Below are 18,644 nucleotides of genomic sequence, written 5' to 3'. Positions count from 1 at the left end.
TTTTTTCCCATCACACTTTCTCTCTCATCATTCTCTCTCATCATATGTTTCTCTCACATTTAACTTTTTCTCCCACATAATTTTTTCTCTTATTTTCCTCTAAGGGTTAAAAAAGAAATTTAGGTTCATTCCGAATAAAAATATTCAACTAACCAAATATTATTTTTAAAAATAATATTCAAACTCATACTCATTCTATAATACTATGATATCAATTCTCATTCCGATTTCTACAAGAAAATCAAACGCCACCTAACTCTTCATTTACACCCTAACATATTACTCTATTAGTGTTTTTCTATCTCTTATAAAATATATTAAAAGGAAAATTTAACATATTTCTTATTTTAAAAACGTTATATTTCGATATTATTGTACCATATAAAACATAATTATTATATGTTAAATTAATTATTATAATATAAAATAAAATTACTTTAATTTATCAAATTACTATCTATAAATTACTATTATATCAAAATACTTTTTTTTAATCAACTTATTAAAATTACTTTTGAATTAATCAAAAACTCCATAAACACAATAATAATACCCAATAAAAATAATTTTGATTAAATTTTAAAAAATTCACCAAATTAATATAATAATATTATGCATTATATTATAACAATTATTCATACAACAATAATATTTTTAAACTAAAAAATATACTAAACAATATTTTTATAGAAGGTGCACCTAATTTCCTAGGTGAAAAAGGAGCAATGCCATCGTCTGTTTCTTCAGGTATAGAACAAACACCTTTCATAAGCCAATCGTTCAAGGATTTGAGGTAGCTCCTTTGAGCATTGACCCAACCAGAAAAATGAACATCCAAATCAACTATGGCCATCTCCAGTCGCTTTATTTCATCCATATGGTCATTCAGCTTTACTCCGTCGATAATAGAATCTAGATTTTTAGCTTCTGATATTGCTTGACATTGAATATGATGGCATTTTGACAAAACTGTCCACGTTGTTCTAAATCTGAAATGTCAAATTGATCCAAAAGAAATCATCATACATCATAAAACAAGTGAAAAGTAGGTTCGCTAAATGATTGAAAGTCCGTATATAGAGATAAAGAAAATAACCAGTAGTTAAACAATCTTGGCTACCTAAATTGAACCTATACCCTCATACCACAAATTTAATTAAACAATCTAATCTAATGGTTTATTTTACCTTCTCTAATCAAAAAATGAAATGAGTACAAAAATTTCAAATTTAGCATTAATGTCGGGACATGGTTGTATTAATATGCATTCATTAATGATATATCCAAGTAGAGGGGAGTTTCCAGAGTTATTAACTATTTTTTTTTTTTTTGCTTGCAACCTACTATCTGAGCCCTAGGCTTCTAGTCCCTCTCTTTCAACTACCACAATCTCAATTGACCGATCGATCCAAGCTAAGCCTCAATCTTCACCTAGCTCCCTACCTCACATCCTCTTCACTGCACCATACAAGAAAGGGCACCAAGCTCATCCCTTCCTCAAGAATCACAAGTAGTGTTTTCTTTAAGTTCCACCTAACCTAACACCTTCTACTCTATTTTGATTTCCCTCCACCTTAACACCTTTAACCCGATTTCATTTTTCTAATTATAAAAATACAGATTCTACTATTTATATAAAAAAAAAATTGAGATCAAGTAAAATGCCAATACACAAAGTCGTAGCAGATCTGAATCATATAGAATATGAAGAAATTATTCTACTTCCAGATGAGCACATGTGCAAGCTCAGAATTAATCACAAATATAAGAACAAGGCATAATAAATAATCAAGAATGGCTTACCCATGGATAAGTTCAATAACTTGCGGATACAACTCTTCATCCCTGACTTGATTGATTTTACATGAAATTGAACCTACTATCTGTATGGCTATTTGTATCCTCAGAGATAGCTTTCTGATGAACACTTCAACTGACGCCAGCTTTTCAGCCTCTGCACACATTTTACTTAGTCGATTCAGCTGCTCACATTCTATTGTATAAAACCCTCATCTTTTCCTCGACCTATATGAAGTTTAAATAGAATGTAGGTAAGCTACACAATTACACACATCTTTATTGTTTGAGTACACAATCAAATGCATGAGAAGTTGTCACTATAACAATCAATAAAAGTTCTCTATTTGAAGAGGATTTAATATTATCACAAAGTAGGAAAAGTACTCCAATATTGTTTTTTAACAATGTTATGAAAAGAAGAAAAAGCCACAGTGGATGCGTAGTCCAGGAACTAAACAATGGATATATTTCAGGCATTTTTGGTTCGTCTTAAGACCTAGGATGTCAATAATGTAAAAAGAAACCTGCATAGTGCTACAACCATTAGATCAGCTCAAGATCATATGAAATGTAAGAAGTCATTTAAATGATAAAGAAAGAACGTTCGAGGTATATGTGTTATTAATTATTTGATTGTACTTAGATATTCTTTGAGTAAAACTGTAATGAATATGATACAAGGAGGAACCATAACGGCAAAAGATTTTTTAAATTTTTTTTTCATTTTTAATGAAATAATTTTGAAAAATGATATACATAAATATATATATATATATATATATATATATATATATTCTAATTTAAATATAAAAAATAAAAAATAATTTGGTAGATAAAAATATGAAATGTTGTTTGGTCATATAGAAGCAATATTTCAGTAGCAAATTCATGATTAAAATAAATAAATACAATCTATTCGAGATGTATTTATTTTTAATACCAAAGTATTATTTTTATTTTTTTGGTGACACTATCAAATAATTATTAAAAGAAAAAAATTCTAAAAATAATCAAATGATTAATACCAATTACAAAAATATAATTTTTTGCAAGACTATCTTTTCTTTATTTACACTACAATTAATTATTAACACCCAATACATATAACATATAAATAAAATAATTATAAAAAATAATTGATAATTTTTTTCATTGTCAATGTCTTTTGAACTTTTCAGGAAATAAAAATTAAGTTCTAAACAGAATCAGTAGTGATTCTGAAAAAAAAAATCAGAGAAGTTTCTAAAAACTCTATGTTTTTGTTTGATAACTATATTGAAGCCGAACTCTTGAGAAATAAAAAGTCACCTTATGGATGAAAGAAACTTGTTAAAAGATGACTAAAATAACCAATTTAATTATGAAATCGAAGAAAAAGGTAAATCCCTTCTTGATTTGCTTGTAGATATGCATTCCGCAAAGATATCAAAGCAAAAAATAAGACTAATAGAAAACAAGAAAACTAGTTATACTGACCATGCTTCCTCAAGGAGTTTTAATTCCCAATTGTAAATCTTCTGTAGAGTTGATGAAAGATATCTAGTGCCAATTACCTCATCTTCCTCAAACACCAAAAGATCATCAATTTTGAGGTTAAAAGAGGAGACAAACCACAAATCATCCTTGCAGAAACTGCTTAGAGGGAAAGAAAGTCAAGGAAAAAAGAAAAGACAACTCAGATTTTGCTGGAAATCTTGCACAACGAGATGAAGAAATACTCAGAAAAAAAGAATTGCAACAATAGCTCCACCTTTATATGCAGAATTTTGTGGTGATAGAAAAATTTTCCCACTTCAAGCAGTTTGGCCACATGATCGGCTGAAGCAGATGCCCCATCAAACTAGTTCTTTATCTCATGAATTACTTCCACAATATCCTGATATCTCCTTGAAAATGTGAATCCAACAGCTTTGTCCTGCTCCTTCGTTTCGGTCACCGCGTTCTTATCTGCGACACGAACCCCTGGCTCCAAACTACTGGCTGCATTAGGCAATGGCCTTAATTTCTTCTGGTTGAGATCTTCCCTGGCGCCACCAACCACATTCTTATCTTTTCATGGTATTTATGTATTATACGTGTTTTTATTTCTGTTGCATTCTTTACTCTAGAGTTGGTAAAACAGGCTTAACCAGCTGAGGTTTTCTAGTATAGCGAAAATGAAACTTAATGGACCCTTTTAACAAACTAGCAATGGGAATCGATGGCTAACAAATATTTAACAATCAGACCTAATAGTCGATGATGATCCATGAACAATCAAAACTACTAACGATGATGACAATTGATGATGATCTAATGTTTGGTGGAGATGAGTGATTAACGATAGCCTATCTCCTTGTCAAAACCCAAGTGTGCTTCAAGAAAAGGGAAAGAGAAATAACAGAGCTTGCAGTTAAAATAAGTAACAAATAAATATTGTAGACATCATCCCACAAGAAGGTTTGAAGGAAAAAGTTATTTCACCGCCAGATAAACTATAATTCAAAACACTAGATCAAAGTGATAATATACTAGTAGGAATATGACAATCTCACCAGGTTTACAATATCCTGTTACAACTACAGCTGATCTTTGCTGGTAAGAATCAAAGGATTGACACTTCTTTGTTGCTTGGAACTCATCTCCTGTGTGCTCAAACCTCCCCGTTAAGCAGCGGCCAACCCTGAACATTCTGCAAAAGGAACATAGAATTTCACAGGTTAGGGGTGATTTTTAAAATGGGCTGTAACATCTAATGATTTTGTCAATGATCTTTAAAGTTTTTAATTTTAACCCTTAACAGAGTGAGTAGTTTGGATGATAATTCAGAAAGCTAAAATAATGAATCTTACTGAACTAGAATTGGATTGGATTTACATTCATCCAGTCTATATGATTAGCAGAGATGAGGTACAGGAAAGTATGCCAATGGAAACTTTGATATGTTGAAATAACACTTCAAGTTTGTGGATGAGAGAAGTGAAGAGGAAAGTTACCTGTTTGTTTTAGGCTGCTTCTGTTCTAATGACCCTTGCTCCAACTCTATCAAGCTTGGCCACAGTTGCAATGGATTGGAGATTACCCTCCTTGGTGAAAGCCTCCACCATCCTCGACGCAATCTGGTTTCCTTTCTCCTCCTCGTCGATGACTGCTACAGCAGTCGGCCCGGAGCCGCTGATGGTGCAACCAAAGGCACCTGCCTCCATTGCTGCCTTCTTCACACCCACCATCCCCGGAATTAGAGGTGCCCTCCTTGGCTCGACGATTGCATCTGCTGCCATTGCAGATCCGAGAACCCTCACATTGCCTTGCACCACAGCGGCCACCAAGGCGGCGGCTTGGCTCGAGTTCCAAATATGGTCCTTCAATGGGATGTTTGCCGGCAATGCTTCCCTCATCTTCTTGGTGGGCGCCTCGAAATCGGGGCTCACCAGCACGAAGAAGAGATCCCGGTCATGTGGGAATTCCAGCTGGATGATCTCAAACGGGTCGTAGCTCCGGATCAAGACGAAGCCTCCCAAGATCGAAGGCCCCACGTTGTCAGCGTGGTAGCCACTTACCTTCTTCTCCGACTCGAGCCCGGCGAGAACGAGCTCGTCAGGGGTCAGGCAGCAGCCGAAGAGTTCGCTGACGGCGAGCGCCGCGGCGGCGGCGGAAGCAGCGCTGGAGCCGAGGCCGCTACCGAGCGGGAGGCCTTTGTGAAGAGACAGGGAGAGGCCGACGGAGCGGACGCCGAGCATGCGCATCGCGGCTATACCGGCTATGCCAGCGCAGTTCCATAGCGGGTCACGCCCAAGCTTGGAGGCACAAGAGGATCCACAGATCTCGGCGATCGAGAGAGTACCGGGCGCGGCTGCGGGGTCGACGGAGACGGTGACGGTGTCGCAGAGGTCACCGCCGACGGCTCAGCCGAGGAAGTCAAAACCGGGGCCGAGGTTGGCTACAGTGGCGCGAGCGAAGGCCGTGAGAGATCGGAACACCGGGGAGGGGTCGGTGAGGTTGGAGGCTGTGGAGGCGGTCAAAATCGGGGATTTAGCACCGGCGGAGCACCGGAGGCGGGATAACTGGGAAAACGGCCGGTTCCGGTTAAGTGGAGTCCTGGTCGGAGGGAACGTCGTGGTGGGAGTGGCTGCCGTCGCCATGGTGTGGGAGAGATCGACGGGGTTATGCGAGTAGGATTGAGCATATTTTTAATATTAGAAAATTACAAAACCGTTCAACAACTTTGTTTATTCATTTTTTTTTAAAAAAAAATCATCAAACTTTTTTTCTTCATGAATGAGTAAAATTTATATTTATAATATTCACAGCACGAATCAAACCTGATATATTATAGGGTGGCCCAAAAATCGTTCGGCCCATTTATTGGCTTTACGGCCCATAAGCATCAGCAAGGTGTTGCCCATCAATACGACGACGTTTTCTCGTCCGCGGCGGAGGCACAACGGCGATCGATACGGCATTCTGTTCGCAGGTTTAGATATTGATCTCCCCTCCGCCCAGTCCTCTACCGCAATTTGCGGCAGGGGTCAGTCTACATGGAGGATTCTGACGCCAGCTCCAGGTCGAAGAGAGCAGCCGCGTGTCTCTGCTCCATCTGCAACCACCTAAAACCCTGCAGCAGGACTACTCTTTCCGCTCTTTCTTAGGAGGGATTGTTTATGCGTCGGAATTGGAATTCTATTGGATAGGGTGAATGTTATGGTTGTGATTCACTTTTTTTTGTTCAATCTGTTGCAGATTTTTTTAGACAGGACTAGTAAACTTGTAAAGATAATTATTATCGTCAACTTTCGTTACCCATGAATTGTTGGTCATCTTAAAAATGCAAACTTGCGTAACTTAGTCTGTTAATAGGGGAGAAGTGATTGGCATGGCTTCTACAATGCCTGATTCCTTAATGCCAAGTCATTATCACTGGACCAACATTATGGAGCACTGAAACTTAGAAACAAAATATGAATGTGAATTCATGTTTTCATATGGTTTCAAAAAAGCTGTTAGCTTTAACAAGTCCGGATCATCTCTTAGACTTGACTCCATAAACACCTAGTGAAGATATGGCAAACAGAAAAGTAGCCCCATGTTCCTATCTGACAATATCATACCATAATCAAAAGGTACAACTGCTCAAGTTTTCAGGCTTAACATATATTTAGAATCAAGTTCAAACCATCTGGTACACATTTGTTATCAGGTATCTACACAATTTTAATAATGTAGTTCATGAGGTATCTGTACAATTTAATATTGTATTTATAGTGGTAGCTCCACAATACTCGATAACTTTTTTGGCAGATATTTATGAGCACAAAACAATTCCTACTCAATGTGGGATGCAAAAGCTACACTAGATGCACTAATCATCCATATTTCCTGATGATCTTGATCTTTTTTCTATGAAATTAAATATATCCTCAAATGTGGAATATGCTAATTTTGTTGATGGTATTGTTGGCGATTGTAGCTTAGATGTCGTACTGGACACTTTCACTTATTGTGAAAAGAAAGGAATATGTAGTTAACCAATAGCCTTAGATTAAGATTAAGATGAAATTACTATTGTGGATTTTGGATTCCAAATTTCTGTGGAAGGACCTTCACTGATTGCATTCTGAGGTGGGTTCAAATTAAAGCTTCAATGACATGATGGGGATGATCTAGAAATTGGGAAATACTTCTTCCTTTGAGGCCTATATTTCAAACACAAACTAATTGCAATTTCCTAGGAACAAGTTTGAATGTTACATATGTAAAATGGCATACACTCAATGAATATTTCATTTTGTTTTTTTGTAGATTTGTAAGGAATGCTTCTACATTGTTTTTGAAGACGAGATACATAATGTTATTATGGATAACAACCTATTTAGACCTGGTGAGCATGTTGCAGTTGTAGCTCCCGGAGGAAAAGGTGAATGACAAGTTTTTACAAGTATCAAATGCCGAGTCATATTTATTCTTTTCCCCTTTAACAAAAATGTGTTTGTATATACAAGGTGAAGCTTCTTTATTAACACAGTGCTTCTACAGGAGTTTACTGGAAACTTTTACTGTCATGTTCCAAGATTAAATAGTTTCAGTCTCCATTTAATTAGAATTACCTCAATTCAAAGATGAATATGTTTTCTAATTTCCTCTCACACAAATGATAAATTTCTTCTATGCAGATTCAACTGTTCTTGTATATGTTATGTCACAGTTGAATCGCCGACACAACTATGGATTAGATCTCTTCCTTTTATCTGTTGATGAAGGCATTACAGGTTACAAAGATGATTCACTTGAAACAGTTAAAAGAAATGAAATTGAGGTATTAACTTTAGTTAAACTGCTACTTTCTAAGGCTATGGTATAATTACCATGTTAGGAATTCTTCTTTTATTAATTGAATTTTGTTACTTCTTGATTTTTTTTTTGGTGGCGGTTCTGTTATATTATTATGCTCTTAGTAATCTAGGTTATTATCATTTCATATTACATTTTTTATTTATTTTGCAGTGCATAAGTTTATTTTTAACTATGAGATACTATTGATTTAATCATGGTCGTCAAAGTTGGCCGCCTTATATGGATACAGATTGCCCCAGCTGGATAGGTACATGCATAAACAGTTCAGTTTTTCTTATAAAATTGAGCATCTCAATAAGATTGTGGAGAAGTTTGACAAACTAGACTTTCTAAAACTAGCTAGAAATGAGTTAATATTTTTTTTTAGAAAATCAATCAAATCATTTGAAATTTTTTCAACTAGAGAGTGCAAGTGGATTGAATTTTTTAAAACTGGGCTGATGTTAGAAACTCGATTGACCTAGTCCCATTGAAACCTAGCGAAGTCACACAAGGACCAAAATTTTTTGTTTTTACTCGCTTGAATTGCTTAGCTATGAGTCTTATCTAGATCATTTATTCACTCATTCAACCTTGCCACTATCGTGGTTGTCAAACTCAGCCAATTGTGATACAGATCGGCCAAGCTGGATAGTAAGTGATAAGAGCTGATCCAATTCTGCCTGATGACTCAGAAGTGTGTTTGGGGTTTGCTGGGACACTATAGTTGCAATGGGAATTGATATATATCTCATTTTAACTGATCAAATCAAGAAAAATGGAGAGGGATCAGTGATTTTCTCAAAATTGATTGATTCCTGCTGAATTATTATTTTGGGCCAACCAGAAAGAAGGCATGGAAGAAAAGCAAATGCACTGGAAGAATGAAGCTCTTCCATTGGATGCAATTGCCACTGCTAAGATATTCACATCGCATCCCATGCTAGAGCCACCTGAGGGAGTGCCCAACTGACATGATGTCACGAGTTCACCTTCATGAGTGATCCTGTCCGAAAGCTGAGTCGGACGAAGGTTGATCGCGACGGCCTGGTTGTTGACGGAAAGTCGTGGGTGATTTGGCTCCCACGGGCGACTGACGATGCTGCAGGCCCCTGCACACACTTAGACGATCCCCCTCCTCACGTTAGAGACCAGAACCCAGGGAAAAAGTCTCCGGATCAGGTCCTCCGACGCTCAAGTAAGGTACTTTTTCCCCAGAAAACGCAAAGAGAAGGAAAAAACTGACTGAAAGTGAAAAGTTGTCGAAAAAAGTGACGAGAGAGCGTACCCGCATACGAAGAAGACTCCCCTTTTTATGCCCCCTTCTCGCTTTTAGAACCTGCCATCCTGTCAGAAAGCGTTAGACGCTGGGCTTTGTCGTGTAGTCCCGGACACCTGTTGTGCTGCTATTGATCGTGAAAGCATCTTCTTGTTTTAGAAACCTCCGCCTTTACACATGAGTTTTGTCTTGTAATGAAGGTCATCTGTCAGGCTGCTATTGGTTGTGAAAGCATTTTCTCATTTAGAAACCTCCGCCTTCGCACATATCGCTGGTATGTAGTGATTACCCCTTGACGGACAATTGTGACTCCCCGACTCCCGCACGGCTTAGCTCATCCGATCTATTGTGGCCTGCATCTGCCTTGCATCCTCCGATCAGATCCAACCTCTACGCATCACCTGCCAGTCGGGCTGACTCTGAACAGCTTTGTCAATCCTAGTCTGTACCCTGCGCTTTGTGTTTCCTGGCCCTCGACCGCAGGCCTGTAGATCGAGCTGCTTCTAATCAGCTCTGCCGATCCCGACCCGTGACTTGTACTTCCAGTCCTTTGCATCGCAGGCCTGTAGATCGAGTCATCTCTAAACAGCTCTACCGATCCCGACCCGTGACTTGTACTTCCAGTCCTTTGCATCGCAGGCCTGTAGATCGAGCCATCTCTAAACAGCTCTGTCGATCCTGACCCGTGACTTGTACTTCCAGTCCTTTGCATCGCAGGCCTGTAGATCGAGCCATCTCTAAACAGCTCTACCGATCCCGGCCCGTGACTTGTACTTCCAGTCCTTTGCATCGCAGGCCTGTAGATCGAGCCATCTCTAAACAGCTCTACCGATCCCGGCCCGTGACTTGTACTTCCAGTCCTTTGCATCGCAGGCCTGTAGATCGAGCCATCTCTAAACAGCTCTGCCGATCCCGACCTGTGACTTGTACCTCGCTTGTCGTCTCCCTTCGTCTTCCTACTGCTTTGCCCCTTCGCTCAACAAGTCTGCCTGGCCTCTGACTATCCCCTATGCTCGACTCTGACTGCCCCGTCGACTTGACTATTGACTGCCAAGTCACCTTGACTTCTGACCGCTATATGGCCTTGACCTTTCGCACTCTTTCCTTTTGGGCCCCTCCATTGCCAGCCGTATTACAAGCCTCCCCACAAGTCTAGTCGAAGGAGGACAACAGTCTGACTGACTAAACCTCAGCACATCTCCAAGATCTCAGCATATCTTTGCGATCTCAGCATATCTCTGTGTTCTACCGTCCCCCTGCGTCCTCTTTCTGCCATCACGTACCCACCTTTGACCGTTGTGTCCCGTCGCTTGGGATACTATGCCTCCTTAATTACTTTACCAGTCGCTTGGGGCACAGTGCTTACGTAATTGCTTTGACTTGAAGGCAAGCTCCCCTTTATAAAGAGCCGTCCAGCCGCTTCTTTGTCATGCCATTCTTCCTTCATGCTTCCCTACTTCCTTTTGATAACCTGCGTTCCACCAATTTCTTCCCCACGCGATGCATTCTCCTTCCTCTGACGAAGTTGATCAACCGTCCTCCCAAATGCGGATAGATCAACTCACCTCGCAACTTGCCGAGAAAGAACGCGAACTGGAGCGCCTGTCCAGGGACCAAGCTCGTCAGCTGATTGCCTTGCGGGACATGGACGCCCTGTATCGTCTTGCGAAATCTCACGTGCATGCGGAAAAGGCGATGAAGGACGAATACCAGTCTAGCCTGCAACACCAACTTAGCCTCCAAGAACGTTTGCAGCGGGAGCATGAGACGGAGTTATCTCTTCTCCGCACGTGCCTTGACGTCAAGCAAGACACGATTGCTCAGCAACAAGCAGTCATCGAATCCTTACACGCGGAGCTGGCTCGGGCTTTGAACGCCCCAGGGGCTCCTGGGTCCCCAGATGTTTCTTCACACGGCAGTGCTCATGCTCCAAAACCAATTCTTTCCCCGAGTTAAAGTTAGTCGGGGTTTCAGTTGTCTCCGTGGCCCCTGACCCACGGGATGTTCCTTCTTATAGCCTTGGCTGTATCGCCCACCTATCGAGCTGTGCTGCTATACCTGTATATTTGTCTTTTTCCTGCCTAGTCTTTCCTGTTTAATTTTCATCTAGCAAGCATTCTTAGAAACCGATCCGTATGTAAGAGACAAGAGTTGCATCATGCCTCATTTTTATGAATTTTGGATAATTAAACCAGTATAATACTTGAAAATTAAAACTGTAATGAACGGGCAAAACCTGATTTCGCAGTTAATATTGATGCTTTATGAGTGTGATGGATGGCCCTCCGTATTCGGTACCTCGCATATTTGCTGCATATTCGCAATTTGCATAAAGGAGCTAAAATAAAGTCAGATGTAGTTAACCTGATTATTTGAAAACGCTCTGCTCAGCGTGAGGCATATCAGTCTGAAAGCTCGTTAGGCATGGGTGACGGATTCACTTTTGATTCTCGCATGGGAGCCGACCTGAAAGGTCGTTGGTCGTGAGAACAGAGTTCACTTATAACTCGCACTGAGGTGAGAGTCTGGGATAACCAACCTAAAAGGTCGTTGGGCGTGAGCACAGGGCTCACTTTTGATTCTCGCATGGGAGCCGACCTGAAAGGTCGTTGGGCGTGGGAACAGAGCTCAGTTATAACTCGCACTGAGGCGAGAGTCTGGAATAACCGACCTAAAAGGTCGTTGGGCGTGAGCACAGGGCTCACTTTTGATTCTCGCATGGGAGCCGACCTGAAAGGTCGTTGGTCGTGAGAACAGAGCTCACTTATAACTCGACCGAGGCGAGAGTTCTGGGATAACCGACCTAAAGGTCGTTGGGCGTGAGCACAGGGACTCACTTTGATTCTCATGGGGAGCCGACTGGAAGGTCGCTGGTCGTGAGAACAGAGCTCACTTATAACTCGTGACCGAGGTGAGAGTCTCGGGATAACCGACCTAAGGTGTTGGGCGTGAGCACGTGGCTCACTTTGATTCTCGCATGGGAGCCGACCGAAAGGTCGCTGGTCGTGAGAACAGAGCTCACTTATAACTCGCATTGAGGCGAGAGTCTGGGATAACCGACCTAAAGGTCGTTGGGCATGAGCACAGGCTCACTTTGATTCTCGATGGGAGCCGACCGAAGGTCGCTGGTCGTGAGAACAGAGCTCACTTATAACTCGTGACCGAGGCGAGAGTCTGGGATAACCGACCTAAAAGGTCGTTGGGCGTGAGCACATGACTCACTTTTGATTCTCGCATGGGAGCCGACCTGAAAGGTCGTTGGGCGTGAGAACAGAGCTCACTTATAACTCGCACTAAGGCGAGAGTCTGGGATAACCGACCTAAAAGGTCGTTGGGCGTGAGCACAGGGCTCACTTTTGATTCTCGCATGGGAGCCGACCTGAAAGGTCGTTGGGCATGAGAACAGAGCTCACTTATAACTCGCACTGAGGCGAGAGTCTGGGATAACCGACCTAAAAGGTCGTTGGGCGTGAGCACAGGGCTCACTTTTGATTCTCGCATGGGAGCCGACTTGAAAGGTCGTTGGTCGTGAGAACAGAGCTCACTTATAACTCGCACTGAGGCGAGAGTCTGGGATAATCGACCTAAAAGGTCGTTGGGCGTGAGCACAGGGCTCACTTTTGATTCTCGCATGGGAGCCGACCTGAAAGGTCGTTGGGCGTGAGAACAGAGCTCACTTATAACTCGCACTGAGGCGAGAGTCTGGGATACTCCGGTCCGAGACCGGTGGCGATGACGCTGGTCCAAGACCAGTAATGATACTCCGGTCCGAGACCGGTGGCGATAGCGCTGGTCCGAGACCAGTAATGATACTCCGGTCCGAGACCGGTGGCGATGGCGCTGGTCCGAGACCAGTTGTACCCCAAACGGCAAAGGTATTGCTCTTTTCCGCCTTCATCCATCTCGCCTATGCCGACCTGATGGCTTTTGTCGATCTGGTCGATATTGTTAGCCCTAGGCTTACTCATCCGCACCACCTTTTTCCCTGCAACCGCATTATGTATGGTATAGGACTAAGAATAAAGAAGGAAGTACATAAACCTTACTTGACCCTTGGGCCATAACGCCCTCGTAGCTTGTGACGACCCCGTAGCTCTCGCGACGCTCTTGATTAAATGATCTGATCTGGAGATGCCTATGCGGACCTACTTACTCGGATGCTCCGAGCAAGCAACATCCCCGCAGGCCTGCTCGCTATTTCTCTGATCTGACACTCACTCCTGTTGACCTGACCTGTCTCATTCTCGGCCCTTTTGAATTGCCTGGATTCCGCAGCCTTATGAAACTTCCTGCTTAGTCTCGGGCCTTTCGAGGAGAATGCATTTTTTTGTAGGCCACGCCCCTTTATGATTGTCTTGCCATGTCAATCCTTAATGCACTTCTTCTCGGGATGACACATGTTCGACGCCTTTACTGCTCACGCCTCCTGACGCCAGCTTTTGACCCTTTTTTGCACCCTTCGGCGCTTACTTCCTATCAGACGGCGCTGGGGCGTGTTACCCAAAAAGATACTCAGCTCGACTCTCGATGTTTCCTAGGAATGAATAGGCTTTATAAACCCTAAAGGCAGTCTGCCGTCCTTACTTTGACACTTCGCTATCCTCCTCCCTTCGTTCGTGGCCGTTTCTGGCAGTGCAACTCCTCGTCTCCCTGCTTGCGCCCGACCTGTGACCCCTCTTGTCTTCAACCTCCTCACTTGCTTACTCCTCGTAATCATGGATGGTAAGGAACTCTTCTGGTATTCACGTTACATCTCTGATTTAGACCATCACGACCTGTCTTCACTGCAATCCAACTTGGGGCTAGGCGCCGCCTATGAGTTTCGTCTTCCCTCGCCAGATGAACATCCTTCTTCTCCTCCCGAAGGGTTTATCACTGTCTTTAGGGATCAAATCTTAGGCGGTCTTCGCTTTCCTTTACACCCTTTTCTCTCCGAGTTGAGTCAGTATTGCGGTATTGGTATCTCTCAGTTTGCCCCCAACGTATTCCGAGCCGTCTGCGGAATCATCATCTTGTGCCGTATTTATCAAATTCCCTTGACCGCTCAACTATTCCATCATTTCTACTCCTTCAGGTGGGCCGAGCCGGGGGTGTTCAACGTACAGGCAAAGCCGGGCTATAAATTCTTTGATGACTTACCTTCTTCCAACAAAGGCTGGAGATCTCGCTTTTTCTTTCTTAAACCCCCCGTCCCCTTAGCTGGGTCTTCTCAATGGCGTTCCATCCTTTCTTCGGACTTCCCTTCACATGTTCATGAACACGCCTGCTCCACAGCCTCGGACAAGCTGATTGGTGTTGTTGTTCACTTGTCCGTGCTGATGCTAGAAGGCATTCTGCACGCTTTTGGTCTTAGCCCTGTTTCGACAGAAATCGGAGCTCCTTTTGGTAAGTTGCTATTTTTCATATGCCGTTCTTCGCTAATTGAGGTGTTTCTTCCCCTTATTTTTGCAGTGGCTGTCATTCTCCGTTCTTTTGCCAGCCAGGAAAAACCATCTGTGGCTGTTCTGCAAACTCTAAATGAAGAGTTAACACAAAGCCTGTCTTCTGATCCGGCTGCCTCCACCGGTCTACAGCCTTCGGAACCCCAAGCTGCTGACGCAATGACCACCTCGACACTTATTGAACCACCTGCTCCCAGCCCTGCAGACTCAGCCCCACTCCGAGTCTCTGATCCACCCGCAACTGAGCCATCGCCAGCAAGGCAAGTGCCTTCTCCCCTTCCTACTATGAAGTTGCGTCTTGCACGCAGGGGCAAGAGAGTAGCACCGGTCACCGCAACTTCTTCGCCACCCCCTCGCCGTCAACGTGTAGTTGGTATCTCTTCTCCTTCCAGGTCCTCGGATACAGGCTTCGCCCAGGAGAGGGCCTCTGATCTGGAAGTTGCAGACCTGCCATTGGACGTGATAGCTCCGGTGCCTGTCCAGAGCTCGTTACCTGCCCCGCCTTCGTCCTCTAGCGACCAGCCCCAGGGCTCGGAGACTCCCTCAGCCTCCCCTCTTCTTATGCCTACAAGCTCGGCCTCACCGACCCATGAACTGCTTTCCACGGAGCTATCTTTCGAGGCTTCCTGGAGACTTCCCTCCGAGGCCGATCCGGCTTATGCACCTGCTGCCGCCCTATCTTCAATCCTTGGTAGGGTTGACTTTTATGGGGACTTGACTACCTCCTGGCAATCAGCAAATCGTCAATTCTGGGAGAGCAGTTCCCGTTTGGAGGGATTTGATCAAATCGCCCGTTCCTTGGTATCGGTGAGCTCTTTTTCTTCTCCTGGATATTCATACATTTCTGTAACCCCCTTTCCTTTCCTGCGACCATTTGCAGACCTGTTCCGCGAGTTTGAGCACCGTTCAACAAGCGGCCGAGCTTCAACGAGAGAATGCGGCGCTCAAGGCCCGCCTTCGGGAACTAGAGCCTCCTGTGGCTTCCTCAGCTCCCCCTGAGCCTTCATTGGGAAACTTGGATGCGTATCTGCGTGCCGTTGGGGAATCTGCGGCCTCTGCCCGAGCCATCTCCCATGCCGCTTTTGAGAAGCTACAGAAGTTGGAGGCGGTCTTGAAAACGAGTGAGTCCTCATTGGCCTCTAAGGCGGAGGGCCATCGCACATCGCTTTCTGAACTGAAAAATAAGGAGGCCGAGCTGCTTTCCAGATCAGCTGAGCTGACACTGCTACGTCAAAGTCAGAAGATCTTGCAAATGGGACTGGCCGATGCCCAAGCTCTGGCCCTTGCTGCCGCTGATCGGGAGGCGACCATGCGAGCTCAATGGGAAGCGTGCCAAGCCACTCTTCAGTCTTTGCAAGCAGATCTTTTGAAGGCCCAGGAAGAAGCAACTCAGGGCCTGAGCGACTTATCCGTGGCCCGCGTCGAGGTTGCCGAGAACAAGAACAGTTTGGAAATGTACCGAGCTGGCGAATCAGAGCGGCTGAAGGCGTACAGACTGGCCTATGTCCGCTCTTCCTTCTTCCTTCGAAAGCTGGGGAGCTGGATGATCTTGCTGCTATGCCACGGGGCCGTTGGCGGGGTCAGACAGGCATACGAGCAAGACTTTCTACGCTCAGCACCCCCTGCCACTTTTCTGGACACAGCTCGCTTATCCAGGGAATTGCCGGAGGAAACTTTTCCTTCTTTTGAAGTGGATGATGGACTCTTCCTTCTGGAGGCTCCTCCCCTTGCGGCCGACCAGACCTCCGATGATATTTCTGCCCAAGCTCTTCCCGCTACCGTTCCTGCAGCGTCTGCTAATCTCGCGCCCTCCTCCGTAGTGCTGGCTGAGCCCGTGCTCCCTCCGTTGGCCTCCATTGGTCCTGCGCCCTCTTCCCCGAATGCTGTGTAACCAGAGACATGCTGTGATGTTGAATCTTTCTTTTATCTGTGTGATCATGCTGCACTTTTGATGACTATACTCAGCTTGCCCTTGCTTATTTTGCTTTTGCTACGTCGCTCTCCTCCCAATAATCGCTTTTATACCGAGCCTGGCGAGGGCCAGATTTTACTTTTTGTCTTTGACGCATGTCCACGAAGCCGGCTGATCTGCTCCACCTATCTTTCTGATGGCCGCTTCCGTACACTTTTGTCTTTACGAGGCGATCACTTGCTCGACGAAAAGCTGGCTGAACTGAGTGTGCCCTTTTTTTCCCCTTTTTTCTTTTTCCTCTTTTTTTCGTACCTTATGAGGCGCCTCGCATCTTGAGCCCCTGCCTTTCCTATAATGCCCCCTGGTTATATTTTCCTACAAGGCGTCCCCTGCCTATCTCAGCCCCTGTATCAACCGTCCGTTGTCGACTTACGAAAATGTCCTTCCTCCGCAATACCTATAAGTATCTTCTTACTCTCTTCCTTCTGTTATGATTCGCCGTCACCACGGAGCACTCAAGCGTCGCCGCCGCAGACTGACTTCTCCCGAGACTCTGCCGAGATCCTTCCTTTTCTCCAGGTTTCTTCTTTTCGTTTGTTCTCTCTCCCTTTGGAGGTAATCTCTTTTGTAATGACCTATTCTTCTTGGTTCTCCATGTTAGCGAAGCACTTCCCGGGTGCTTCGACTTTTGCTGAGTTGGATTAGGATGACCTAAGGTATACTTATGAAATCCCTACTAGCTTTCACCCCATCATCTCTACAGGTGTGAACCTATACTTCGATCCTCCGCCTGGTTCTTGTACTTTCTTTACCGAACAATTTGTATTTGGCCTTCGTCTACCCTCACATCCTTTTTTATCTGGAGTGTGCCGCTACTTTAAGATTCCCCTAGGTCAACTGACTCCCAATTCCATAAAGATTTTGTGTGGCTTCGTAATACTCTGCGAAGTTTGTGAGGTTTCCTGGTCAGCTCCTCTTTTTCACTGCTTCTTTGCTCTTGCTCGGCAGACTGACGGTCTTTTTTATGTCCAAGCTCATAGCCACACTGCTTTCTTCTCTCCTCTTCCTCCTCCCAGCGCTGACTGGAGGAAAAAGTTCTTTTTTCTCCGGTTTCCAGAGGAAGTGGACTGGCCTCTGCGATGACAATCTGCGCTGCCTCTGACTCCGGCGTTGGAAGACTTCCATATGGACCTTCCTTATACTGTGGCTGCGACCTGCATGGAGGATTGGCGCTTAAATTTGACGAGACTGTTGTCCGACGTCCTACTTTCTTATTTCAGGCTAAGCCCCCCTTCTCCTGAAACACCGCACTCCTTAGGTAAGTTCGCGCTGAGCCCCCCCTCCTTTCGATCATTTTCTCCGCTATAATAACCTTTCGTGTTGGTGCACACAGCTGAGATTTTGCATCGCGCATCAGAGGTCCTGCCTTGTAACGACCCGCCTTCTAGGTACTAAGCTGTAAGGCCGATCGCTACAGTTATGCTGTGCTAACTGTGCGGAAAACTGATCTAATTTAAATTTTAGTTGCTAACTGATAACTGTTCCTGGTTCTACATGTACTGAAGGATGTAATCTAAAGTATACCTAACATATACTACATCCCCTATGGTCAAGGAGCTGAAATAAACGTTCTCCGGCTATTATCAGACCTCCCAATCGATCCGTTGATCGATTGGAACGTCGGATCGATCCAGGAATCGATTCAGCCGGCTACTGTACGCGGGACATAAATTGGATCGATCCAGTGATCGATCCAGCACGCTACTGTGCTCGGGACGATATTCTGGATCGATCGGCTGATCGATCCAGACTGACCGATCGATCCAGGGATCGATCCCCGAACCTTCTGTTCGCGACAGAAATTGCTGGATCGATCGGATTATCGATCCAGAAACCTACTGTT

At 44.0% G+C, this 18,644-nt stretch overlaps 2 pseudogenes; one reads left to right on the top strand and one right to left on the bottom strand.

Annotated features, from left to right (window-relative positions):
• Positions 1–587: 587 nt before the first annotated feature.
• On the bottom strand, positions 588–5,946 carry LOC122047733 (annotated as a pseudogene).
• A 111-nt stretch (positions 5,947–6,057) lies between these two features.
• The window catches only part of LOC122048839, a 48,833-nt pseudogene continuing 36,246 nt past the window's right edge, over positions 6,058–18,644 (top strand).

This window comes from Zingiber officinale, chromosome 2B (assembly GCF_018446385.1).
Source record: "Zingiber officinale cultivar Zhangliang chromosome 2B, Zo_v1.1, whole genome shotgun sequence".
Classification (NCBI taxonomy): Eukaryota; Viridiplantae; Streptophyta; class Magnoliopsida; order Zingiberales; family Zingiberaceae; genus Zingiber; species Zingiber officinale.
The sequence above is the reverse complement of the archived record's forward strand: the minus strand, read 5'-3'. Positions and strand labels throughout refer to the sequence as shown.